At 47.1% G+C, this 27725-nt stretch overlaps 1 protein-coding gene across 3 annotated transcripts in view; it reads right to left on the bottom strand.

Annotated features, from left to right (window-relative positions):
- LOC139763167 (probable sodium/potassium/calcium exchanger CG1090) overlaps positions 1 to 27725 on the bottom strand; it is a 362327-nt gene that overhangs the window by 150978 nt on the left and 183624 nt on the right. The gene's annotated exons all lie outside the window — the stretch shown is intronic.

Genomic DNA, 27725 nt, shown 5'->3' on the forward strand with positions numbered 1-27725 from the left:
AGCGGAGATACAAGTGTGATAAGAGGGACAATAGGTGGATGTGAGCAATGACCTATGAGTACTGTACAAGTGGATGGTCATATAAGTAACGCAACACTTACCATTACCACGTCACGATACTGACCTTTGATCCCTGAATGTGAAGGTCTACAACTTTGCATCCAAAGTGCAATTAATGAGCAATTAAGTGGCATGTAGGTAACTCGAGTGAGACAGAGCAATTAAGTAACTTGTAAGTGGCTTAGGGTCAATCATTAATAACCTTTGATTACCCTCAACAGCATTTCCAGCTCAACATTACATATTTACGGACGAAATCTGTTGCAATCTGTTGGCAAGTTTTACGTGAGGAGACATGGATGGATTGGAAAGCCTGTCTGTCGTCCGTTGTGAGGGAGTGTGAGAAGACAGTGTGAGGGACAAGCGGCTTCCCCTAGTGCTGACCAGGCACACGAAGATGGACCGTTATGGTACCTCGAACAGTGGAAGCTCCTCGTCTTTCCCCTCTGCCTATGACCTCTCCATTTTCAAAGGGTCTGCAAACACACCAGGAACACCAGGTTGATTTTTTTTCTTGTGTGGTTCATTTTAACTTTCAAATTCGCCCGTGTCGACTTGACTTCGATAATCATATCAAGAAATCATCAATAAATCGCTGGGGTATGTCTATAGCGTATATCATTTACATTACCGGACCTGGATAAGAACAGCAACAGGAGGTGCAACAGAAGTGTTCTGAGGATAACAGACACAACAGGAGTTGCAACGGAGGTGTTCGGAGGGTAACAAAATCACAACAGGACTTGCAACAGAGGTGTTGCAACGTTAACAAATCACAACAGAAGTTGCAACAGAGGTGTTCCGAGGATAACAGACACAACAGGAGCTACAACAGAGGTTTATGTGCAACGGAGAACCGCGGTGGTCTATATCATATTGAAGAAACATCATTTTTTTTTCTATAGTGAAGTGAATAGTAGTGTCACAAGTTACCTGTCCATGACGCGCGCGTGCACTCTACCATCGCCCTACCCTACACACACACAGACACACACACAGACACACACACACACACACACACACACACACACATACACACACAGGGCAGCGCCATCTCTGTGCGTCAGCCGTTGCCTAGGTAACATCTCGGCTGGAAATAGACAGCCACGTCCTCAGGAAGACTTGATGTTGATGTAATGAGATGATTGTCCTTCCCGCCACCCACGCCTTGTGGGAGAGGAGCCCTCGCTGCCACCCACGTCCTGTAGGAGGGAAGCCCTTGACGCCTCCCACGTCTTGTGGGAGAGGAGCCCTTGTGACCAACCATGCCTAGCGAGAAAGGAGCCCTGGTAGTCACCCACGCCTTGTGGGAGGGAAGCCCTCATCCACATGCCTCCCTCCTCCCCCTACCCACAAGCCCCTTCCCTGCCTGGACCCAGGCCAACACGCCCCCTTCCCACTTTACCTGGACCCGCGTCTGCACGCCCTCTCTCCCTCCATACCTGGACCCAGGCTTATATATCCTCCTCCGAGACCTACGCCCACACGCCCTCTGCCTCCTGTGCAGAACGGGGAATTTTTTCCTATCCAAAGTTTCCAATAAAAATCCCACGGCAGTATATTTTCTCCATACTAAATGATGTCTCCACTCAGCTTTCTTATTCCTGCTGGCCGTTGAGCCGGAGGGAGAGGTGGGTGGTGGAGGTACCCTCTGTCGCTACAGTTACCGTCCCCTCTCTGTCTGTACCATGTATTTCTCCCGACTGTACCATGTATTCCTCCGGTCTTTACCATGTATTCCTCCCGTCTGTATCATGTATACCTCCCGTCTGTATCATGTATACCTCCCGTCTGTACCATGTATTCCTCCCGTCTGTACCTTCTGTACCTCACCAGAGATCTCCCTCACGGTTGGTGCGTGGATCAGCGACTCCGAGGTTACAGCATCAGACGTTTTCTCCTTCACGATGACGAATTCTATGACGAGTTGTCCTCATGTCTTGCTCCTAACCTCACCTCTGTCCCTCGCCCCTGACCTCACCTCTGTCCCTCGCCCGTGACCTCTCCGGCCTGTGTGGTCGTCAATGTTCCAGCTGGTGAGGAGCAGCCGACGGCAGGGAGACCAAGCTATGTTTACATGTGGATGATCCTGGACGGATCTGGGAGACGCCACTTCTGGGAACGGTTGCCACCTCCACCTGCCCCCGTTACGTCACCCTCAACTTCCCCACCGTCCCTCTACCACCCCATCCCCTCCCTCCCTCATCCCTTTCCCATTCCCCCTTTTATCCCTTTACCACTCTCCCTCCTGTTCCTCCACCACCCTTCCCTTCCACCCATCTCTTACTCTCCCTCCTACCTGAGTCTCTCCCTCTCCCAGTGCTCTCCCCAGCCCACTCACGGGCCATTCCTTTCAGAAACACTGAGGGACCCAGAAGGACAGGGGAAACCAGCCTTACCTCCCTGGATATAAGGGTTTCTCTTCCCTTCGCCACAGGACGAAGATCGCCCAAGCGTGCCGTAATAACCTGTATTTTGTCCCGGGCGACTGAACCCCACAGAAGAGACGCCAGGATATGTATAGATCACCACAGCTATACTTAGCTATCTCAGGCACACATATAGAAAACGTCAAAGGCTTTCCACTTCCATATATATATATATATATATATATATATATATATATATATATATATATATATATATATATATATATATATATATATATATATATGCACATAAACATGAACTGCTGTCTTTTTCTGTGTGTGCCTTTATGATTGTTATTTGTGTGTTACGGGGAGAGAATTTTACACTCGTCTTGTCCCGTTTATTAACACCTATGTGTGTATATATATATATATATATATATATATATATATATATATATATATATATATATATATATATATATTTCCTTTATTTATTCATTTATTTTGTTTTGTCGCTGTCTCCCGCGTTAGCGAGGTAGCGCAAGGAAACAGACGAAAGAATGGCCCAACCCACCCACATACACATGTATATACATACACGTCCACACACGCAAATATACATACCTATACATCTCAATGTATATATATATATATATATATATATATATATATATATATATATATATATATATATATATATATATATACATGTACATAATTCATACTGTCTGCCTTTATCTATTCCCATCGCCACCTCGCTACACATGGAATAACAACCCCATCCCTCCTCACGTGTGCGAGGTAGCGCTAGGAAAAGACAACAAAGGCCACATTCGTTCACACTCAGTCTCTAGCTGTCATGTAATAATGCACCGAAACCACAGCTCCCTTTCCACATCCAGGCCCCACAGAACTTTCCATGGTTTATCCCAGACGCTTCACATGCCCTGGTTCAATCCATTGGCAGCACGTCGACCCCGGTATACTACATCGTTCCCATTCACTCTATTCCTTGCATGCCTTTCACCCTCCTGCATGTTCAGGCCCCGATCACTCAAAATCTTTTTCACTCCATCTTTCCACCTCCAATTTGGTCTCCCACTTCTCCTCGTTCACTCCACCTCTGACACATATATCCTCTTGGTCAATCTTTCCTCACTCATTCTCTCATGTGACCAAACCATTTCAAAACACCCTCTTCTGCTCTCTCAACTAAACTCTTTTTATTTCCACACAACTCTCATACCCTTACATTACTTACTCGATCAAACCACCTCACACCACATATTGTCCTCAAACATCTCATTTCCAGCATATCCACCCTCCTGCGCACAACTCTATCCATAGCCGACGCCTCGCAACCATACAACATTGTTGGAACCACTATTCCTTCAAACATACACATTTTTGCTTTCCGATATAGCGTTCTCGACTTCCAAACATTCTTCAAGGCTCCCAGAATTTTCGCCCCCTAACCCACTCTATGATTCACTTCCGCTTCCATGGTTCCATCCGCTGCCAGAGCCACTCCCAGATATCTAAAACACTTTACTTTCTCCAGTTTTTCTCCATTCAAATTTACCTCCCAATTGACTTGACCCTCAACCCTACTATACCTAATAGCCTTGCTCTTATTCACATTTACTCTCAACTTTCTTCTTTCACACACTTTATCAAACTCAGTCACCAGCTTCTGCAGTTTCTCACATGAATCAGCCACCAGCGCTGTATCATGAGCGAACAACAACTGACTCACTTCCCAAGCTCTCATCCACACCAGACTGCATGCTTGCCCCTCTTTCCAAAACTTTTGCATTCACCTCCTAACAACCCCATCCATAAACAAATTAAACTACCATGGAGACATCACACACCCCTGCCGCAAACCAATCACTTTCCTCTCTTCCTACACGTACACATGCCTTACATCCTCGATAAAAACTTTTCACTGCTTCTAACAACTTGCCTCCCACACCATATCTTCTTAATACCTTCCACAGAGCATCTCTATCAACTCTATCATATGCCTTCTCCAGATCTATAAATGCTACATACAAATCCGTTTGCTTTTCTAATTATTTCTCACATACATTCTTCAAAGCAAACACCTGATCCACACATCCTCTACCACTTCTGAAACCACACTGCTCTTCCCCAATCTGATGCTCTGTACATGCCTTCCCCCTATCAATCAATATCCTCCCATATAATTTACCGGGAATACTCAACAAACTTATACCTCTGTAATTTGAGCACTCACTCTTATCCCCTTTGCCTTTGTACAATGGCACTATGCAAGCATTCCGCCAATCCTCAGGCACCTCACCATGAATCATACATACATCCTTACCAACTAGTCAACGATACAGTCAACCCCTTTTTTGATAAATTCCACTGCAATATATATATATATATATATATATATATATATATATATATATATATATATATATATATATATATATATATATATGTAAGGCATGTGTACGTGTAGGAAGAGAGGAAAGTGATTGGTTCTCAGTGAATGTAGGTTTGCGGCAGGGGTGTGTGATGTCTCCATGGTTGTTTAATTTGTTTATGGATGGGGTTGTTAGGGAGGTAGATGCAAGAGTCTTGGAAAGAGGGGCAAGTATGAAGTCTGTTGGGGATGAGAGAGCTTGGGAAGTGAGTCAGTTGTTGTTCGCTGATGATACAGCGCTGGTGGCGGATTCATGTGAGAAACTGCAGAAGCTGGTGACGGAGTTTGGTAAAGTGTGTGGAAGAAGAAAGTTAAGAGTAAATGTGAATAAGAGCAAGGTTATTAGGTACAGTAGGGTTGAGGGTCAAGTCAATTGGGAGGTGAGTTTGAATGGTGAAAAACTGGAGGAAGTGAAGTGTTTTAGATATCTGGGAGTGGATCTGTCAGCGGATGGAACCATGGAAGCGGAAGTGGATCATAGGGTGGGGGAGGGGGCGAAAATTTTGGGAGCCTTGAAAAATGTGTGGAAGTCGAGAACATTATCCCGGAAAGCAAAAATGGGTATGTTTGAAGGAATAGTAGTTCCAACAATGTTGTATGGTTGCGAGGCGTGGGCTATGGATAGAGTTGTGCGCAGGAGGATGGATGTGCTGGAAATGAGATGTTTGAGGACAATGTGTGGTGTGAGGTGGTTTGATCGAGTAAGTAACGTAAGGGTAAGAGAGATGTGTGGAAATAAAAAGAGCGTGGTTGAGAGAGCAGAAGAGGGTGTTTTAAAATGGTTTGGGCACATGGAGAGAATGAGTGAGGAAAGATTGACCAAGAGGATATATGTGTCGGAGGTGGAGGGAACGAGGAGAAGAGGGAGACCAAATTGGAGGTGGAAAGATGGAGTGAAAAAGATTTTGTGTGATCGGGGCCTGAACATGCAGGAGGGTGAAAGGAGGGCAAGGAATAGAGTGAATTGGAGCGATGTGGTATACCGGGGTTGACGTGCTGTCAGTGGATTGAATCAAGGCATGTGAAGCGTCTGGGGTAAACCATGGAAAGCTGTGTAGGTATGTATATTTGCGTGTGTGGACGTATGTATATACATGTGTATGGGGGTGGGTTGGGCCATTTCTTTCGTCTGTTTCCTTGCGCTACCTCGCAAACGCGGGAGACAGCGACAAAGCAAAAAAAAAAAAAAGAAATATATATATATATATATATATATATATATATATATATATATATATATATATATATATATATATATATATATATATATATATATATATATATTCGCCATTTCCCACATTTGTAATGTCGCGTTAAGAACAGAGGACTGAGCCTTAGAGGGAATATCCTCACTTGGCCCCGCTCTCTGTTCCTTTTTTTTTTTTGGAAAAGAAAAAACGGGAGGGGAGGATTTCCAGCTCCCCGCTCCTTCCCTAAAACTTTTAGTCGCCTTCTACGACACGCAAGGAATACATGGAAAGTATTCTTTCTTCCCTATCCCCAGGGATAATATATATATATATATATATATATATATATATATATATATATATATATATATATATATATATATATATATATATATATATATATATACATATATATATATATATATATATATATATATATATATATATATATATATATATATATATATATATATATATATATTACAAGAGGTCACAGTGGTGAGCGTGATCGAGTACATGCAAAAAACACATTAAAACGATAAGTTCCCAAGTGCCCTTTCGTGTAACGATCATATAGTCAGGGGAGATACAAGAGTGAGATAGAAGACGTGGAACAGTAAGTCGATATACAAGGAAGAGACGTAGCTACGACCTCATTGGTAAGCTGGCGTTACCGGATGGTTTACCAATGAGGTCTTAGCTACGTCTCTTCCTTGTATATCGACTGACTGTTCCACGTCTTCTATCTCATTCTTGTATCTCCCCTGACGATGTGATCGTTACACGAAAGTGCACTTGGGAACTTATCGTGTTTCATTTTCCTGTGGATTTCTATATTATATAATCAATTTATTTATTTATCATACTTTGTCGCTGTCTCCCGCGTTAGCGAGGTAGCGCAAGGAAACAGACGAAAGAATGGCCCAACCCACCCGCATACACAGGTATATACATACATGCCCGCACACGCACATATACATACCATTACATTTCAACGTATACATACATATACATACACAGAAAAATACATATATACACATGTACATATTCATACTTGCTGCCTTCATCCATTCTTGTAGCAACCCCGCCACACAGGAAATATGGCGCCCCCCCCCCCCCCCCCCCCCCCCCCCCCCGCGTGCAAGGTAGTGCTAGGAAAAGACAACAAAGGCCACATTCGTTCACACTCAGTCTCTAGCTGTAATGTGTAATACACCGAAACCACAGCTCCCTTTCCACATCTAGGCCCCACAAAACTTTCCATGGTTTACCCCAAACGCTTCACATGCCCTGGTTCAATCCATTGACAGCACGTCGACCCCGGTATACCACATCGTTCCAGTTCACTCTATTCCTTGCACGCCTTTCACCCTCCTGTATGTTCAGTCCCTGATCCCCGATCGCTCAAAATCTTTTTCACTTCATCCTTCCACCTCCAATTTGGTATCCCACTTCTCGTTCCCTCCACCTCAGACTCATATATCCTCTTTGTCAATCTTTCCTCACCCATTCTCTTCATGTGAACAAACCATTTCAATGCACCCTCTTCTGCTATCTCAACCCCACTCTTTTTATTAGCACACATCTCTCTTACCCTTTCATTACTTACTCGATTAAATCACCTCACACCACATATTGTCCTCATTTCCAACACATCCACCCTCTTCCGCACAACCCTACCTATAGCCCACGCCCTGCAACCATATAACATTGTTAGAACCACTATTCCTTCAAGCATACCCACTTTTGCTCTCCAAGATAACGTTCTCGCCTTCCACACATTCTTCAACGCTCCCAGAATCTTCGCCCCCTCCCCCACCTTCTGACTCACCTCCGCTTGTCCCTCCACCCTACTGAACCTAATAATCTTGCTCTTATTAACATTCACTCTCAGCTTTCCTCCTTCACACACTTTACCAACTCAGTCACCAGCTTCTGCAGTTTCTCACCTGAATCAGCCACCAGCGCTGTATCATTAACGAACAACAACTGACTCACTTCCCAAGCCCTCTCATCCACAACAGACTGTATTCTTGCCCCTCTCTCCAAAACTCTTGCTTTCACCTCCCTAACAACCCCATCCATAAACAAATTAAACAACCATGGAGACATCACGCACCCCTGCCGCAAACCGATATTCACTGGGAACCAATCACTTTCCTCTCTTCCTACTCGTACACATGCCTTACATCCTCGATAAAAAAAAAACTTTTCACTGCTTCTAAAAACTTACCTCCCACACCATATGCTCTGAATACCTTCCACAGGGCATCTCTATCAACTCTATCATATGCCTTCTCCAGATCCATAAATGCTACGTACAAATCCATTTGCTTTTCAAAGTATTTCTCACATACATTCATTAAAGCAAACACCTGATCCATACATCCTCTACCACTTCTGAAACCACATTGCTCTTCCCCAGTCTGATGCTCTGTACATGCCTTCACCCTCTCAATCAATACCCTCTCATATAATTTCCCACGAATACTCAACAAACTTACACCTCTGTAATTTGAACACTCACCCTCATCCCCTTTGCCTTTGTACAATCGCACTATGCATGCATTCCACCAATCCTCAGGCACTTCACCATGAACCATATATACATTGAATATCCTCACCAACGAATCAACAACACAGTCACCCCCTTTTTTAATAAATTCCACTGCAATACCATCCATACCCGCCGCCTTGCCGGCTTTCACCTTCCGCAAAGCTTTCACTACCTCTTCTCTGTTTACCAAACCATTCTCCCTGACCCTCTCACTTCGCACACCATCTCGACCAAAACATCCTATATCTGCCACTCTATCATCAAACACATTCAACAGACCTTCAAAGTACTCACTCCATCTCCTTCTCACATCACCACTACTTGTTATTACCTCCTCATTAGCCCCCCTCACCGATGTTCCCATTTGTGAAGCGTCTGGGGTAAACCATGGAAAGTTTTGTGGGGCCTGGATGTGGAAAGGGAGTTGTGGTTTCGGTGCATTACACATTACAGCTAGAGACTGAGAGTGAACGAATGTTTCCTAAAACAGACCTTAGGACCAGCTGAAAGGTATGTCTCTATCATACATACAGTTATCATACACCATACTTTACAGTAACTAATACCTCTAGAGATATGCTCGGGGGTGCACTAGGGGGGGGGGGGGGTCAGGTGGAGACGCACTCATACCCCCAGATATATAAAGACCAGCGTGAACTCGACGCCACGAAAGAGGAATACCCTGAAGGGGTACTCCCGTCCTTATACACCCCGGCGAGGGAAGATGCTCCCTCAACCCCAACCCACTCGTGTTTTGCGTGAACCTGAACACCGACACACTCTGCGCCATCGCTCCGTCGCCATCTGTCAAGCCTCTGCTCTTAATGAAGAGCCCATTAAGGAAAGAGAGAGAGAGAGTAAGGGGGAATCAGGAAGCATGGTAGCTGTATGTATGGTTGTGTGAAGGCTTATGGTGTCATATAGTATTAAGATATTAGGGAGTACGGTAGGTGTACGGTAGTACGATAGGTATGGTGCTGTGGGGTGAAAATATTACAAGGGTCATGACAGATGTAAGGATACTGGCAAGGAAGATATGATGGCGTGGCAGGGTGGGAAATATGGCTTGATGCGTGAGGTGAGTGCAGTACCTATGTCATCATGGGGATGCGACAGGTACAGATAAGAGTATGGAAGTATGGTGATCTATGGGAGAACATGGGAAGGAGGTAATACCCTAAGGCAAGATATGGTCGCACTTCAGGGTGTAAAGATATGGATCAGAATATACCAGATGTGGTTACTGTGGCGGGTAAGGCTGCCGTGGCGCATATGACTGTGTGGTGGTGCTGTAGACCGGCTGGTGTGGAAGTATGGGAGGTGGTGGTGAGGTAGGAGAAGGGACGCTGGGGGAGGGTGGGTGGGGGACAGCCAGGTAAGGTCTGGTGGAGCCCTTCTCCCACGGCAAGACAGAAGACCTGGGATCGATAGGACTCCCAACAGTACACACATATGGTAGGGAGGTAGTGGGAGGCGAGGCTCAGCGTGAGTTCTTCACACCGTGGCGACTGGGAATGTACTGGAATATACCTTCTGCTGCCTTGCATGTCGATGGCGACTTCCACATCGACAGACGTTGGGGTACGGGTGGTGACTGACTCAACTGGGTAGAATATAGAGTTTAAAACAGAGGTTTCGACACGGTCCTCTCTCTCTCTCTCTCTCTCTCTCTCTCTCTCTCTCTCTCTCTCTCTCTCTCTCTCTCTCTCTCTCTCTGCAGTAGATGCGTGTTTGATCTGCTGTATTCCTCACTCGGTGCACCGAGGAAGACGAAGGTGTAGAAACGTCTGGGTTAGATTCTACATTTTATCCTGCTGTGTTACTCACCACCCTTACTTCACGCCAGTGGCGCATTATACGTGTGGATCTATATACACTGACAGTCATGCAGTCATGTGCATGGTATGTGCAAGGAGGAATGATGTGCGTGTCTGTGTGTGTTTTTGTATGTCTGTGTCTGTGTGCATACGTTCATGCATGCTTGGGCGAGTATGCGATGTGCACAACACATAAATTGATACACGCGCGAAACACAGAAAATGAACGTTCACTTGGGATAAGGAAAAATAAGGTTGTTAATATTATGGAAATTGCCTTTAATTTGAAGGTTAATGTCCATCCTAGTGATTACTGATAATGTTAACAGGATTGTTGATAATGTTAACAATGTTGGGAAACGGTTATTCTCATGTCGGTCTGTCCATGAACTCGTAAGGGTTCGATATGGTTGGGGTGCCGAACTCGGGGACGAGGGATCCGAAGTGACAGGAGATGATGGTGGCGGGTTATGGCACCTTCCATTCATGTATGATGAGGTTCAGAGAGAGTTAGGAGGCCCAGTGCGTTTCGCATATCTTCACAGGGAGTGAAAGAGGGACCGAGAATGAGCTTTTATGCTCGTCTTTGCATTTTTTCTATGGATAAGGAGGGACACCAGACAGGGGAAGGAGAGGCATATGTGAATACATACATGGATGGGTTCCTGTGCACATATGCCTATGTGTGGACACAGTTGTGCACACATGTACACATCATTTCAGGTCACAGTGACATGACTTTGACCCACAAGATCCCAGGAAAGTACGGAGCAAACAATTCCATTTTCTTAGTGACCTGATCCTTGTTACCAGCTCCACCATGTTCTTATGTGTCACCCTCGGTCAAACCCCCAGGGTCAGTGTTACCAACGGTCAAACCCCCAAGGTCAGTGTTACCAACGGTCAAACCCCCAGGGTCAGTGTTACCAACGGTCAAACCCCCAAGGTCAGTGTTACCAACGGTCAAACCCCCAGGGTCAGTGTTACCAACGGTCAAACCCCCAAGGTCAGTGTTACCAACGGTCAAACCCCCAGGGTCAGTGTTACCAACGGTCAAACCCCCAAGGTCAGTGTTACCAACGGTCAAACCCCCAGGGTCAGTGTTACCAACGGTCAAACCCCCAGGGTCAGTGTTACCAACGGTCAAACCGCAGAGTCAGTGTTACCAACGGTCAAACCCCCAGGGTCAGTGTTACCAATGGTCAAACCCCCAGGGTCAGTGTTACCAACGGTCAAACCCCCAGGGTCAGTGTTACCAACGGTCAAACTCCTAGGATCAGTGTTACCAACGGTCAAACCCCCAGGGTCAGTGTTACCAACGGTCAAACCCCAGGGTCAGTGTTACCAACGGTCAAACCTCCAAGGTCAGTGTTACCAACGGTCAAACTCCTAGGATCAGTGTTACCAACGGTCAAACCCCCAGGGTCAGTGTTACCAACGGTCAAACCCCCAGGGTCAGTGTTACCAACGGTCAAACCCCCAGGGTCAGTGTTACCAACGGTCAAACCCCCAGGGTCAGTGTTACCAACGGTCAAACCCCCAGGGTCAGTGTTACCAACGGTCAAACCCCCAGGGTCAGTGTTACCAACGGTCAAACCCCCAGGGTCAGGGTTACCAACGGTCAAACCCCCAGGGTCAGTGTTACCAACGGTCAAACCCCCAGGTCAGTGTTACCAACGGTCAAACCCCCAGGGTCAGTGTTACCAACGGTCAAACCCCCAGGGTCAGTGTTACCAACGGTCAAACCCCCAGGGTCAGTGTTACCAACGGTCAAACCCCCAGGGTCAGTGTTACCAACGGTCAAACCTCCAAGGTCAGTGTTACCAACGGTCAAACCCCCAGGGTCAGTGTTACCAACGGTCAAACCTCCAGGGTCAGTGTTACCAACGGTCAAACCTCCAGGGTCAGTGTTACCAACGGTCAAACCCCCAGGGTCAGTGTTACCAACGGTCAAACCCCCAGGGTCAGTGTTACCAACGGTCAAACCCCCAGGGTCAGTGTTACCAACGGTCAAACCCCCAGGGTCAGTGTTACCAACGGTCAAACCCCCAGGGTCAGTGTTACCAACGGTCAAACCCCCAGGGTCAGTGTTACCAACGGTCAAACCCCCAGGGTCAGTGTTACCAACGGTCAAACCCCCAGGGTCAGTGTTACCAACGGTCAAACCCCCAGGGTCAGTGTTACCAACGGTCAAACCCCCAGGGTCAGTGTTACCAACGGTCAAACCTCCAAGGTCAGTGTTACCAACGGTCAAACCCCCAGGGTCAGTGTTACCAACGGTCAAACCCCCAGGGTCAGTGTTACCAACGGTCAAACCCCCAGGGTCAGTGTTACCCGGAGCCATCCCAACTAGGGTCAGTGTTACCAACGGTCAAACCCCCAGGGTCAGTGTTACCCGGAGCCATCCCAACTAGGGTCAGTGTTACCAACGGTCAAACCCCCAGGGTCAGTGTTACCATCGGTCAAACCCCCAGGGTCAGTGTTACCCGGAGCCATCCCAACTAGGGTCAGTGTTACCAACGGTGACCCTCCGACCTGCACTACCCGCCTGGATATGGGGAGGATTAGTGACAGCTGCGCAGTAGACCAGCACTTCTGTGGCTGTCGAGTATCACTCCTCTGGTCTAGGGAACATTCTTTTCCTCTCCGGCTCAGCCATACGCGGACTGCTGACATTTAGTCTACACAAAATGCCATCTCCCCATGACACACACACACACACACGCACATACACACACACACACACACACACACACACACACACACACACACACACACACACACAAAACATCTGACAACACATTACTTACACGAATTGTTCATCGTAACTGTGTAATAACTTGCGATGAGCTCTACGCGCTGGCCTTGTCCTTTTGGCCAAATCTCGTCCTGTATACTCGTAAGTAGGTACTCTCTCTCTCTCTCTCTCTCTCTCTCTCTCTCTCTCTCTCTCTCTCTCTCTCTCTCTCTCTCTCTCTCTCTCTCTCTCCCTCAGCGTGCCGGGGCACAGGTGAGGGGTCTGGGTTGTGGGGTAAGGGGTGAGGCCTGGCTCCAGGGTGTCCATTGTTCACCCCATTAGCTTATTATTCAATACCTTTGGCTCTCGTACCTGAGTCTTTTGTTCCTCTCTCTCTCTCTCTCTCTCTCTCTCTCTCTCTCTCTCTCTCTCTCTCTCTCTCTCTCTCTCTCTCTCTCTCTCTCCCCTAACCATCCTCCTTTCTTTCCTCCCCCCACCTCCTTCCTTCCCCCTATCAATCTCCCATCTTCCTCCTCCTCCTCCTCCTCCTCCTCCTCCTCCTCCTCCTCCACAGTATATCTCTCTGCCTGTCAGTCGTTCTCCCCATCTGTCTTCCCATGGGTCCGTGTGAGGGAGGGGCTGGCCCATGACCCTCCAGACCTCCAGCAGAACCATCTCATCATTCTCCTCCTCCTCTTCCTCCCCACACCTGACCTTGAGCACACCTGACCTTGAGCACACCTGACCTTGAGCACACCTGACCTCGAGCACATCTGACCTCGAGCACACCTGACCTCGAGCACAACTGACCTCGAGCACACCTGACCTCGAGCACACCTGACCTCGAGCACACCTGACCTCGAGCACACCCGACCTCGAGCACACCTGACCTCGAGCACACCCGACCTCGAGCACACCTGACCTCGAGCACATCTGACCTCGAGCACAGCTGACCTTGAGCACAACTGACCTCGAGCACACCCGACCTCGAGCACACCTGACCTCGAGCACACCTGACCTCGAGCACACCTGACCTCGAACACACCTGACCTCGAACACACATGACCTCGAACACACATGACCTCGAGCACATCTGCACACCTCTCGCTCTTCCTTGCCTCACCTGTGTGCCTACCACCTCCACCTCCTCCCCCGTGCCACAGGGGAGGGAGACTGTACACAAGGTGCAGGAGAGGAGCATGTAAGATCACCCACGCCTCCCTCATTACGTCGCCTGTCCAACCCACCCTCACTCGCCAGAACCTCCTCCCATGGGTCGTGGAGAAGCCACTGCCTCACCCCACAGACAGACGGACAGACGTATAGAGAGACAGACACCAGGCAAATAGACAGCAAGAGAGACAGAAGGACAAATGTGGACCAGAAAGTTGAGGTACAGCACTTCTTGTTGCGGGGGGGTCGTCTACCCAGACCTCCTGAGTGTGATGGGTCGCCTGAACTTTGACCTGACCTCCTCCCTTAAAGGTCGGGTCAAAGATGAGGCCAGCTTACCCAAGGGTCGTACCGTCGTGTGCTCTAGGGTCGCACCGTCGCGCGCAAGGGTTTCGTGCCGTCATGCTTAAGGGTCGTAGGGTTGCGCTCAAACGGTCGTACCGTCGCGCTTAAGGGTCGTACTGATGTGCTCAAGGTGTTTAATGGGCCCTGCAGCCTATGGTCGTCATTTCTGAGGTCGTCCAGGAAGCGTCGTATATAACATTCCTGAAGTGAGTCAGCGAGAGATAGCTCTATTGTGCACTGTGCCTCAGTGAGATAGCTCTATTGTGCACTGTGCCTCAGTGAGATAGCTCTGTTGTGCACTGTGCCTCAGTGAGATAGCTCTGTTGTGCACTGTGCCTCAGTGAGATAGCTCTATTGTGCAGTGTGCCTCAGTGAGATAGCTCTATTGTGCAGTGTGCCTCGGTGAGATAGCTCTGTTGTGCAGTGTGCCTCAATGAGATAGCTCTATTGTGCACTGTGCCTCAGTGAGATAGCTCTATTGTGCACTGTGCCTCGGTGAGATAGCTCTGTTGCGCGTTATCTGAGAGAGACGGTTAGAAATAGCTCTTTAACAGACTAGATTTGGTAGAGGCAAGTCTGTGTGTCTGGTAGATGCAGGTCTGTGTGTCTGGTAGAAGCAGGTCTGTGTGTTTGGTAGAAGCAGGTCTGTGTGTCTGGTAGAAGCAGGTCTGTGTGTTTGGTAGAAGCAGGTCTGTGTGTCTGGTAGAAGCAGGTCTGTGTGTCTGGTAGAAGCAGGTCTGTGTTTCTGGTAGAAGCAGGTCTGTGTGTCTGGTAGAAGCAGGTCTATGTGTGTGGTAGATGCAGGTCTGTGTGTCTTGTAGAAGCAGGTCTGTGTTTCTGGTAGAAGCAGGTCTGTGTGTCTGGTAGAAGCAGGTCTATGTGTGTGGTAGATGCAGGTCTGTGTGTCTGGTGGAAGCAGGTCTGTGTGTCTGGTAGATGCAGGTCTGTGTGTCTGGTAGAATCAAGTCTGTGTGTCTGGTAGACGCAAGTCTGTGTGTCTGGTAGAAGTAGGTCTGTGTGTCTGATGGAAGTAGGTCTGTATGTCTGGTAGAAGCAGGTCTGTGTGTCTGGTAGACGCAGGTCTTTGTGTCTGGTAGAAGCAGGTCTGTGTGTCTGGTAGAAGCAGGTCTCTGTGTCTGGTAGAAGTAGGTCTCTGTGTCTGGTAGATGTAGGTCTGTGTGACTGGTAGAAGCAGGTCTGTGTGTCAGATAGAAGCAGGTCTGTGTGTCTAGTAGACACAAGTCTGTGTGTCTGGTAGAAGCAGGTCTGTGTGTCTGGTAGATGCAGGTCTGTGTGTTTGGTAGATGCAGGTCTGTGTGACTGGTAGAAGCAGGTCTGTGTGTCTGGTAGAAGCAGGTCTGTGTGTCTGGTAGAAGCAGGTCTGGTAAATGCAGTTCTGCGTGTCTGGTACATGCAAGTCTGTGTGTCTGGTAGATGCAGGTCTGTGTGTCTGGTAGAAGCAGGTCTGTGTGTCTGGTAGAAGCAGGTCTGTGTGTCTGGTAGAAGCAGGTCTGTGTGTCTGGTAGAAGCAGGTCTCTGTGTCTGGTAGAAGCACGTCTGTGTGTCAGGTAGAAGCAGGTCTGTGTGTCTGGTAGAAGCAGGTCTGTGTGTTTGGTAGATGCAGGTCTGTGTGTTTGGTATATGCAGGTCTGTGTGTCTGGTAGAAGCAGGTCTGTGTGTCAGGGAGAAGCAGGTCTGTGTGTCTGGTAGAAGCAAGTCTGTGTGTCTGGTAGAAGCAGGTCTGTGTGTCTGGTAGAAGCAGGTCTGTGTGTCTGGTAGAAGCAGGTCTGTGTGTCTGGTAGATGCAAGTCTGTGTGTCTGGTAGAAGCGGGTCTCTGTGTCTGGTGGAAGCAGGTCTGTGTGTCTGGTAGATGCAGGTCTGTGTGTCTGGTAGATGAAGGTCTGTGTGTCTGGTAGAAGCAGGTCTGTGTGTCTGGTGGAAGCAGGTCTGTGTGTCTGGTAGATGCAGGTCTGTGTGTCTGGTAGATGAAGGTCTGTGTGTCTGGTAGAAGCAGGTCTGTGTGTCTGATGGAAACAGGTCTGTGTGTCTGATGGAAGCAGGTCTGTGTGTCTGGTAGAAGCAGGCCTGTGTGTCTGGTAGATGCAGTTCTGTGTGTCTGGTAGATGCAGGTCTGTGTGTCTGGTAGATGAAGGTCTGTGTGACTGGTAGATGCAAGTCTGTGTGTCTGGTAGAAGCAGGTCTGTGTGTTTGGTAGAAGCAAGTCTGTGTGTCTGGTAGAAGCAGGTCTATGTGTCTGGTAGATGAAGGTCTGTGTGTCTGGTAGAAGCAGGTCTCTGTGTCTGGTAGAAGCAGGTCTGTGTGTCTGGTAGATGCAGGTCTGTGTAGCTGGTAGATGAAGGTCTATGTGTCTGGTAGAAGCAGGTCTGTGTGTTTGGTGGAAGCAGGTCTGTGTGTCTGGTAGAAGCAGGTCTGTGTGTTTGGTGGAAGCAGGTCTGTGTGTCTGGTAGAAGCAGGTCTGTGTGTCTGGTAGAAGCAGGTCTGTGTGTCTGGTAGATGCAGGTCTGTGTGTCTGGTAGATGAAGGTCTGTGAGTCTGGTAGAAGCAGGTCTGTGTGTCTGGTAGATGCAAGTCTGTGTGTCTGGTAGAAGCAGGTCTGTGTGTCTGGTAGAAGCAGGTCTCAGTGTCTGGTGGAAGCAGGTCTGTGTGTCTGGTAGATGCAGCTCTGTGTGTCTGGTTGAAGCAGGTCTCAGTGTCTGGTAGAAGCAGGTCTGTGTGTCTGGTAGACGCAGGTCTGTGTGTCTGGTAGAAGCAGGTCTCTGTGTCTGGTAGAAGCAGGTCTGTGTGCCTGGTGGAAGCAGGCCTGTGTGTCTGGTAGAAGCAGGTCTCTGTGTCTGGTGGAAGCAGGTCTGTGTGTCTGGTAGATGCAGGTCTGTGTGTCTGATAGAAGCAGGTCTGTGTGTCTGGTAGAAGCAGGTCTGTGTGTCTGGTAGATGAAGGTCTGTGTGTCTGGTAGAAGCAGGTCTCTGTGTCTGGTAGGTGCAAGTCTGTGTGTCTGGTAGAAGCAGGTCTGTGTCTGGTAGAAGCAGGTCTCAGTGTCTGGTAGAAGCAGGTCTGTGTGTCTGGTAGACGCAGGTCTGTGTGTCTGGTAGAAGCAGGTCTGTGTGTTTGGTGGAAGCAGGTCTGTGTGTCTGGTAGAAGCAGGTCTGTGTGTCTGGTAGATGAAGGTCTGTGTGTCTGGTGGAAGCAGGTCTGTGTGTCTGGCAGAAGCAGGTTTGTGTGTCTGGTAGAAGCAGGTTTGTGTGTCTGGTAGAAGCAGGTCTGTGTCTGGTAGATGCAGGTCTGTGAGGTAGAAGCAGGTCTGTGTGGTAGAAGCAGGTCTTTGTGTCTGGTAGAAGCAGGTCTGTGTGTCTGGTAGATGCAGGTCTGTGGGTCTGGTGGAAGCAGGTCTGTGTGTTTGGTAGAAGCAGGTTTGTGTGTCTGGTAGAAGCAGGTCTGTGTCTGGTAGATGCAGGTCTGTGAGGTAGAAGCAGGTCTGTGTGGTAGAAGCAGGTCTTTGTGTCTGGTGGAGGCAGGTCTGTGTGTCTGGTAGATGCAGGTCTGTGTGTCTGGTAGAAGCAGGCCTGTGTGTCTGGTGGAAGCAGGTTTGTGTGTCTGGTAGAAGCAGGTCTGTGTGTCTGGTAGATGCAGGTCTGTGTGTCTGGTAGATGCAGGTCTGTGTGTCCGGTAGAAGCAGGTCTGTGTGTCTGGTAGATGCAGGTCTGTGTGTCTGGTAGATGCAGGTCTGTGTGTCTGATAGATGCAGGTCTGTGTGTCAGGTAGAAGCAGGTCTCTGTGTCAGGTAGAAGCAGGTCTGTGTGTCTGGTAGAAGCAGGTCTCTGTGTCTGGTGGAAGCAAGTCTGTGTGTCTGGTAGATGCGGGTCTGTGTGTCTGGTAGATGCAGGTCTGTGTGTCAGGTAGAAGCAGGTCTGTGTGTCTGGTAGATGCAGGTCTGTGTGTCTGGTAGATGCAGGTCTGTGTGTCAGGTAGAAGCAGGTCTTTGTGTCTGGTTGAAGCAGGTCTGTGTGTCTGGTAGAAGTAGGTCTGTGTTTCTGGTAGAAGCAGGTCTGTGTGTCTGGTAGAAGCAGGTCTCTGTGTCTGGTGGAAGCAAGTCTGTGTGTCTGGTAGAAGCAGGTCTGTGTGTCTGGTAGAAGCAGGTCTGTGTGTCAGGTAGAAGCAGGTCTGTGTGTCTGGTAGAAGCAGGTCTGTGTGTCTGGTAGAAGCAGGTCTGTGTGTCTGGTAGATGCAGGTCTGTGTGTCTGGTAGAAGCAGGTCTGTGTGTCTGGTAGAAGCAGGTCTGTGTGTCTGGTAGAAGCAGGTCTGTGTGTCTGGTAGATGCAGGTCTGTGTGTCTGGTAGAAGCAGGTCTGTGTGTCTGGTAGAAGCAGGTCTGTGTGTCTGGTAGAAGCAGGTCTGTGTGTCTGGTAGATGCAGGTCTGTGTGTCTGGTAGAAGCAGGTCTGTGTGTCTGGTAGAAGCAGGTCTGTGTGTCTGGTAGATGCAGGTCTGTGTGTCTGGTAGAAGCAGGTCTGTGTGTCTGGTAGATGCAGGTCTGTGTGTCTGTAGAAGCAGGTCTGTGTGTCTGGTAGAAGCAGGTCTGTGTGTCTGGTAGAAGCAGGTCTGTGTGTCTGGTAGAAGCAGGTCTGTGTAGTCTGGTAGAAGCAAGTTGTGTGCTCAGGTAGAAGCAGGTCTGTGTGTCTGTTAGATGCAGGTCTGTGGTAGGTCAGAAGAAGCAGGTCTGTGTGTGCAGGTAGATGCAGGTCTGTGTGTCTGGTAGATGCAGGTCTGTGTGTCTGGTAGAAGAAGGTCTGTGTGTCTGGTTGAAGCAGGTCTGTGTGTCTGGTAGAAGTAGGTCTGTGTTTCTGGTAGAAGCAGGTCTGTGTGTCTGGTAGAAGAGGTCTGTGTGTCTGGTGGAAGCAAGGTCTGTGTGTCTGGTAGAAGCAGGTCTGTGTGTCTGGTAGAAGCAGGTCTATGTGTCAGGTAGAAGCAGGTCTGTGAGTCTGGTAGAAGCAGGTCTGTGTGTCTGGTAGAAGCAGGTCTGTGTGTCAGGTAGAAGGAGGTCTGTGTGTCTGGTAGAAGGCAGGTCTGTGTGTCTGGTAGAAGCAGGTCTGTGTGTCTGGTAGAAGCAGGTCTGTGTGTCTGGTAGAAGCAGGTCTGTGTGTCTGGTAGAAGCAGGTCTGTGTGTCTGGTAGAAGCAGGTCTGTGTGTCTGGCAGAAAGAGGTCTGTGTGTCTGGTAGAAGCAGGTTTGTGTTTCAGGTAGAAGCAGGTCTGTGTGTCTAGTAGAAGGAGGTCTGTGTGTCTGGTAGAAGGAGGTCTGTGTGTCTGGTAGAAGCAGGTCTATGTGTCTGGTAGAAGCAGGTCTGTGTGTCTGGTAGAAGCAGGTCTGTGTGTCTGGTAGAAGCATGTCTGTGGATGTAAAGTAAACACGTCTGGGGAATCGATCTGCAATGTGACGGTCCCAAGAAGTGTTTGTCAGCCTCGGCGCCAGTGACTCGTACTTATTGATGAGTACATGAGTGTGGAAGTATGAGGCGGCCTGGGACCTCCAAACCTGCTGAGGGAGAGAGAGAGAGAGGGAGGGAGGGAGAGAGGTGAGAGCTTGGGAGAGTCTTTCCCCTACCCACACCAGGCCCACCCCCCCCCCTTTCTCTGTCCTTAGATCTCTCTCTCTCTCTCTCTCTCTCTCTCTCTCTCTCTCTCTCTCTCTCTCTCTCTCTTACACACGTACACACCTCTTTTGTTACCAAAGATGTCCTGATGGAAGCCGAGATATCCCACTCGTAGCAAAAGGTGTCCTGCTGGGAACTGAGGTGTCCCACTAGAAGCCAAGGTGTCCTGCTGGGACCTGAGATATCCCAATAGAAGCAAAGAGGTGTGCTGCTGGGATCTGAGATGTCCCACGAGAAGCCCAGGTGTTCTGCTGGGACCTGCGGTGTCCCACTCAGGTGTCCTGCTGGGACCTGACGTGCCCCACTCAGGTGTCCTGCTGGGACCTGAGGTGTCCCACTAGAAGCCTAGGTGTCCTAGTGTGAGCTGAGGTGTCCATAGAACTGAGGTGCCCGACTTGAGACATAAAGAGGTTAAGAGATGAAATGTTCGCCAAACACTACTTTACCACATATCTGGCCCCAACATAACTCTCCACGGACCCCTAACACTACTGTACCACATATCTGGCCCCAACATAACACTCTACGGACCCCCAACACTACTGTACGACATATCTGGTCCCAACATAACTCTCCACGGACCCCTAACACTACTGTACCACATATCTGGTCCCAACATAACTCTCCACGGACCCCTAACACTACTGTACCACATATCTGGCCCTAACATAACACTCCACGGACCCCTAACACTACTGTATGACATATCTGGCCCCAACATAACGCTCCACGGACCCCTAACACTACTGTACCACATATCTGGCCCCAACATAACTCTCCACGGACCCCTAACACTACTGTACCACATATCTGGCCCCAACATAACACTCCACGGACTCCTAACACTATTGTACCACATATCTGGCCCCAACTTAACACTCCACGGACCCCTGACACTACTGTACGACATATCTGGCCCCAACATAACACTCCACGGACCCCTAACACTACTGTACCACATATCTGGTCCCAACATAACTCTCCAAGGACGCCTAACACTACTGTACCACACATCTGGTCCCAACATAACTCTCCACGGACCCCTAACACTACTGTACCACATATCTGGTCCCAACATAACTCTCCACGGACCCATAACACTACTCTACCACATATCTGGCCCCTAGCATAACACTCCACGGACCCCTAACACTACTCTACCACATATCTGGCCCCAACATAACTCTCCACGGACCCCTAACACTACTGTACCACATATCTGGTCCCAACATAACACTCCACGGACCCCTAACACTACTGTACCACATATCTGGCCCCAACATAACACTCCACGGACCCCTAACACTACTGTACCATATATCTGGTCCCAACATAACCCTCCACGGACCCCTAACACTACTGTACCACATATCTGGTCCCAACATAACTCTCCACGGACCCCTAACACTACTGTACCACATATCTGGTCCCAACATAACACTTCATGGACCCCTAACACTACTGTACCACATATCTGGCCCCAACATAACACTCCACGGACCCCTAACATTACTGTACCACATATCTGGTCCCAACATAACTCTCCACGGACCCCTAACACTACTGTACCACATATCTGGTCCCAACATAACACTCCACGGACCCCTAACACTACTGTACCACATATCTGGTCCCAACATAACTCTCCACGGACCCCTAACACTACTGTACCACATATCTGGTCCCAACATAACTCTCCACGAACCCCTAACACTACTGTACCACATATCTGGCCCCAACATAACACTCCACGGACCCCTAACACTACTGTACCACATATCTGGTCCCAACATAACACTCCACGGACCCCTAACATTACTGTACCACATTTCTGGTCCCATCATAACTCTCCACGGACCCCTAACACTACTGTACCACATATATGGTCCCAACATAACACTCCACGGACCCCTAACACTACTGTACCACATATCTGGCCCCAACATAACGCTCCACGGACCCCTAACACTACTGTACCACATATCTGGCCCCAACATAACTCTCCACGGACCCCTAACACTACTGTCCCATATATCTGGCCCCAACATAACACTCCACGGACCCTTAACACTACTGTACCACATATCCCCAACATAACTCTCTATCGAACCTTATTGACCACTGTACCATATATATCACCAACATAACAGGTCTACATCGTAACCCTAACACACTGACACATTGATAGCTAAGTACGCTAACAACCGGCTCTATAGCCATATTGTTGGTGTATTCAGCTCATACACAAATGGTGGCGGTTCGAATCATTGCTACTGGAGAACATTTTATGATATATATACGTGTGTGTATATATATATATATATATATATATATATATATATATATATATATATATATATATATATATATATATATATAATATTATATATATATATATATAATATATATATATATATATATATATATATATATATATATATATATATATATATATATATATATATATATATATATATATATATATATATATATATATATATATATATATATATATATATATATATATATATATATATTTTTTTTTTTTTTTTTTTTGCTTTGTCGCTGTCTCCCGCGTTTGCGAGGTAGCGCAAGGAAACAGACGAAAGAAATAGCCCAACCCACCCCCTATACACATGTATATACATACGTCCACACACGCAAATATACATACCTACACAGCTTTCCATGGTTTACCCCAGACGCTTCACATGCCTTGATTCAATCCACTGACAGCACGTCAACCCCGGTATACCACATCGCTCCAATTCACTCTATTCCTTGCCCTCCTTTCACCCTCCTGCATGTTCAGGCCCCGATCACACAAAATCTTTTTCACTCCATCTTTCCACCTCCAATTTGGTCTCCCTCTTCTCCTCGTTCCCTCCACCTCCGACACATATATCCTCTTGGTCAATCTTTCCTCACTCATTCTCTCCATGTGACCAAACCATTTCAAAACACCCTCTTCTGCTCTCTCAACCACGCTCTTTTTATTTCCACACATCTCTCTTACCCTTACGTTACTTACTCGATCAAACCACCTCACACCACACATTGTCCTCAAACATCTCATTTCCAGCACATCCATCCTCCTGCGCACAACTCTATCCATAGTCCACGCCTCGCAACCATACAACATTGTTGGAACCACTATTCCTTCAAACATACCCATTTTTGCTTTCCGAGATAATGTTCTCGACTTCCACACATTCTTCAAGGCTCCCAGAATTTTCGCCCCCTCCCCCACCCTATGATCCACTTCCGCTTCCATGGTTCCATCCGCTGCCAGATCCACTCCCAGATATCTAAAACACTTCACTTCCTCCAGTTTTTCTCCATTCAAACTCACCTCCCAATTGACTTGACCCTCAACCCTACTGTACCTAATAACCTTGCTCTTATTCACATTTACTCTTAACTTTCTTCTTTCACACACTTTACCAAACTCAGTCACCAGCTTCTGCAGTTTCTCACATGAATCAGCCACCAGCGCTGTATCATCAGCGAACAACAACTGACTCACTTCCCAAGCTCTCTCATCCCCAACAGACTTCATACTTGCCCCTCTTTCCAAAACTCTTGCATTCACCTCCCTAACAACCCCATCCATAAACAAATTAAACAACCATGGAGACATCACACACCCCTGCCGCAAACCTACATTCACTGAGAACCAATCACTTTCCTCTCTTCCTACACGTACACATGCCTTACATCCTCGATAAAAACTTTTCACTGCTTCTAACAACTTGCCTCCCACACCATATATTCTTAATACCTTCCACAGAGCATCTCTATCTACTCTATCATATGCCTTCTCCAGATCCATAAATGCTACATACAAATCAGTTTGCTTTTCTAAGTATTTCTCACATACATTCTTCAAAGCAAACACCTGATCCACACATCCTCTACCACTTCTGAAACCACACTGCTCTTCCCCAATCTGATGCTCTGTACATGCCTTCACCCTCTCAATCAATACCCTCCCATATAATTTGCCAGGAATACTCAACAAACTTATACCTCTGTAATTTGAGCACTCACTCTTATCCCCTTTGCCTTTGTACAATGGCACTATGCACGCATTCCGCCAATCCTCAGGCACCTCACCATGAGTCATACATACATTAAATAACCTTACCAACCAGTCAACAATACAGTCACCCCCTTTTTTAATAAATTCCACTGCAATACCATCCAAACCTGCTGCCTTGCCGGCTTTCATCTTCCGCAAAGCTTTTACTACCTCTTCTCTGTTTACCAAATCATTTTCCCTAACCCTCGCACTTTGCACACCACCTCGACCAAAACACCCTATATCTGCCACTCTATCATCAAACACATTCAACAAACCTTCAAAATACTCACTCCATCTCCTTCTCACATCACCACTACTTGTTATCACCTCCCCATTTGCGCCCCTCACTGAAGTTCCCATTTGCTCCCTTGTCGTACGCACTTTATTTACCTCCTTCCAGAACATCTTTTTATTCTCCCTAAAATTTAATGATACTCTCTCACCCCAACTCTCATTTGCCCTTTTTTTCACCTCTTGCACCTTTCTCTTGACCTCCTGTCTCTTTCTTTTATACGTCTCCCACTCAATTGCATTTTTTCCCTGCAAAAATCGTCCAAATGCCTCTCTCTTCTCTTTCACTAATACTCTTACTTCTTCATCCCACCATTCACTACCCTTTCTAATCAACCCACCTCCCACTCTTCTCATGCCACAAGCATCTTTTGCGCAATCCATCACTGATTCCCTAAATACATCCCATTACTCTCCACTCCCCTTACTTCCATTGTTCTCACCTTTTTCCATTCTGTACTCAGTCTCTCCTGGTACTTCCTCACACAAGTCTCCTTCCCAAGCTCACTTACTCTCACCACCCTCTTCACCCCAACATTCACTCTTCTTTTCTGAAAACCCATACAAATCTTCACCTTTGCCTCCACAAGATAATGATCAGACATCCCTCCAGTTGCACCTCTCAGCACATTAACATCCAAAAGTCTCTCTTTCGCGCGCCTGTCAATTAACACGTAATCCAATAACGCTCTCTGGCCATCTCTCCTACTTGCATAAGTATACTTATGTATATCTCGCTTTTTAAACCAGGTATTCCCAATCATCAGTCCTTTTTCAGCACATAAATCTACAAGCTCTTCACCATTTCCATTTACAACACTGAACACCCCATGTATACCAATTATTCCCTCAATATATATTATGCTTTGCCACTGTCTCCCGCATTAGCGAGGTTGCGCAAGGAAACAAACGAAAGAATGGCCCAACCCATCCACATACAAATGTATATACATACACGACCATACACGCACATATACATACCTATACATTTCAACGTATACATGTGTATACATACACAGATATATACATACATACACACGTGCATAGTTCATACTTGCTCATTTATTCATTCCCGTCGCCAGCCCGCCACACGTGAAAAGACAACCCCTTCCCCCCGCATGCGCGCAAGGTAGCGCTTGGAAAAGCCAACAAAGGCCACAGTCGTTCACACTCAGTCTCTAGCTGTCATGTATAATGTACCGAAACCACAGCTCCCTTTCCATATCCAGGCCCCACAAAACTTTCTATGGTTTACCCCAGATGCTTCACATGCCCTGGTTCAATCCACTGACAGCGCGTCGACCCCAGTATACCGCATCGTTCCAATTTACTCTATTCCTTGCACGCCTTTCACCCTCCTGCATGTTCAGGCCCCGATCACAAAAACTCTTTTTCACTCCATCTTCCACCTCCAATTTGGTCTCCCATTTCCCCTCATTCCCTCCACCTCTGACACACATATCCTCTTTGTCAATCTTTCCTCACGCATTCTCTCCATGTGACCAAACCATTGCAACACACCCGCTTCTGCTCTCTCAACCACAGTCATTTTATTACCACACATCTCTCTTACCCTTTCATTACTTACTCGATCAAACCACCTCACACTACATATTGTTCTCAAACATCTCATTTCCAAGACATTCACCCTCTTCCGAACAACCCTATCTATAGCTCACGCCTCGCAACCATATAACATACACTTTTTTGCTTTCCGAGATAGTGTTCTCGCCTTCCACACATTCTTCAACGCTCCCACAACCTTCGCCCCCTCCCCCACCCTGTGACTCACTTCCGCTTCCATGGTTCCATCCGCTGCCAATTTTACTTCCAGATATCTAAAACACTTCACTTCCTCCAGTTTTTCTCTACTCAAACTTACCTCCCAATTGACTTGTCCCTCCACCCTACTGCACCTAATAACCTTGCTCTTATTCACATTTACTCTCAGCTTTCTTCTTTCACGCACTTTACCAAACTCAGTCACCAGCCTCTGCAGTTTCACCCGAATCAGCCACCAGCGCTGTATCATCAGCGAACAACAACTGACTCACTTCCCAAGCCCTCTCATCCACAACAGACTGCATACTTGCCCCTCTTTCCAAAACTCTTGCATTCACCTCCCTAACAACCCCATCCATAAACAAATCAAACAACCATGAGACATCACGCACCCCTGCCGCAAACCTACATTCACTGAGAACCAATCAGTTTCCTCTCTTCCTACACGTACACATACCTTACATCCTCGATAAAAACTTTTCACTGCTTCTAGCAACTTGCCTCCCACACCATATACTCTTAATACCTTCCACAGGGTATCTCTATCAACTGTATCATATGCCTTCTCCAGACCGAAAATGCTACAAACAAATCCATTTGTTTTTCTAAGTATTTCTCACATACATTCTTCAATCTTATATATATATACATATATATATATATATATATATATATATATATATATATATATATATATATATATATATATATATATATATACATTCCTATGAGTCCACGGCGAAAATAAAGCACGATAAGTTCCCAAGTGCGCTTTCGTGTAATAATCACATCATCAGGGGAGATACAAGAAAGAAATATAACAGCCAGTTGATACACAACGAATAGACGTTGCTAGGACGCCATTTGGTTAACAAGTGATTGTGAGGGACAATCACTTGTTTACCAAATGGTGTCCTAGCTACGTCTCTTCGTTGTACATCAACTGATATATTTCTTTCTTGTATCTTCCCTGTTGGTGTGATTATTACACGAAAGTGAACTTGGGAACTTATCGTGCTTCATTTTCCCCGTGGACTCAGAGGAATATACTTGATCACGCGCAAAATTGTGATCCTTTCCAATATATACATATATATATATATATATATATATATATATATATATATATATATATATATATATATATATATATGTATATATATATATATATATATATATATATATATATATAT

Source organism: Panulirus ornatus, chromosome 46, assembly GCF_036320965.1.
Source record: "Panulirus ornatus isolate Po-2019 chromosome 46, ASM3632096v1, whole genome shotgun sequence".
NCBI classification, from domain to species: domain Eukaryota; kingdom Metazoa; phylum Arthropoda; class Malacostraca; order Decapoda; family Palinuridae; genus Panulirus; species Panulirus ornatus.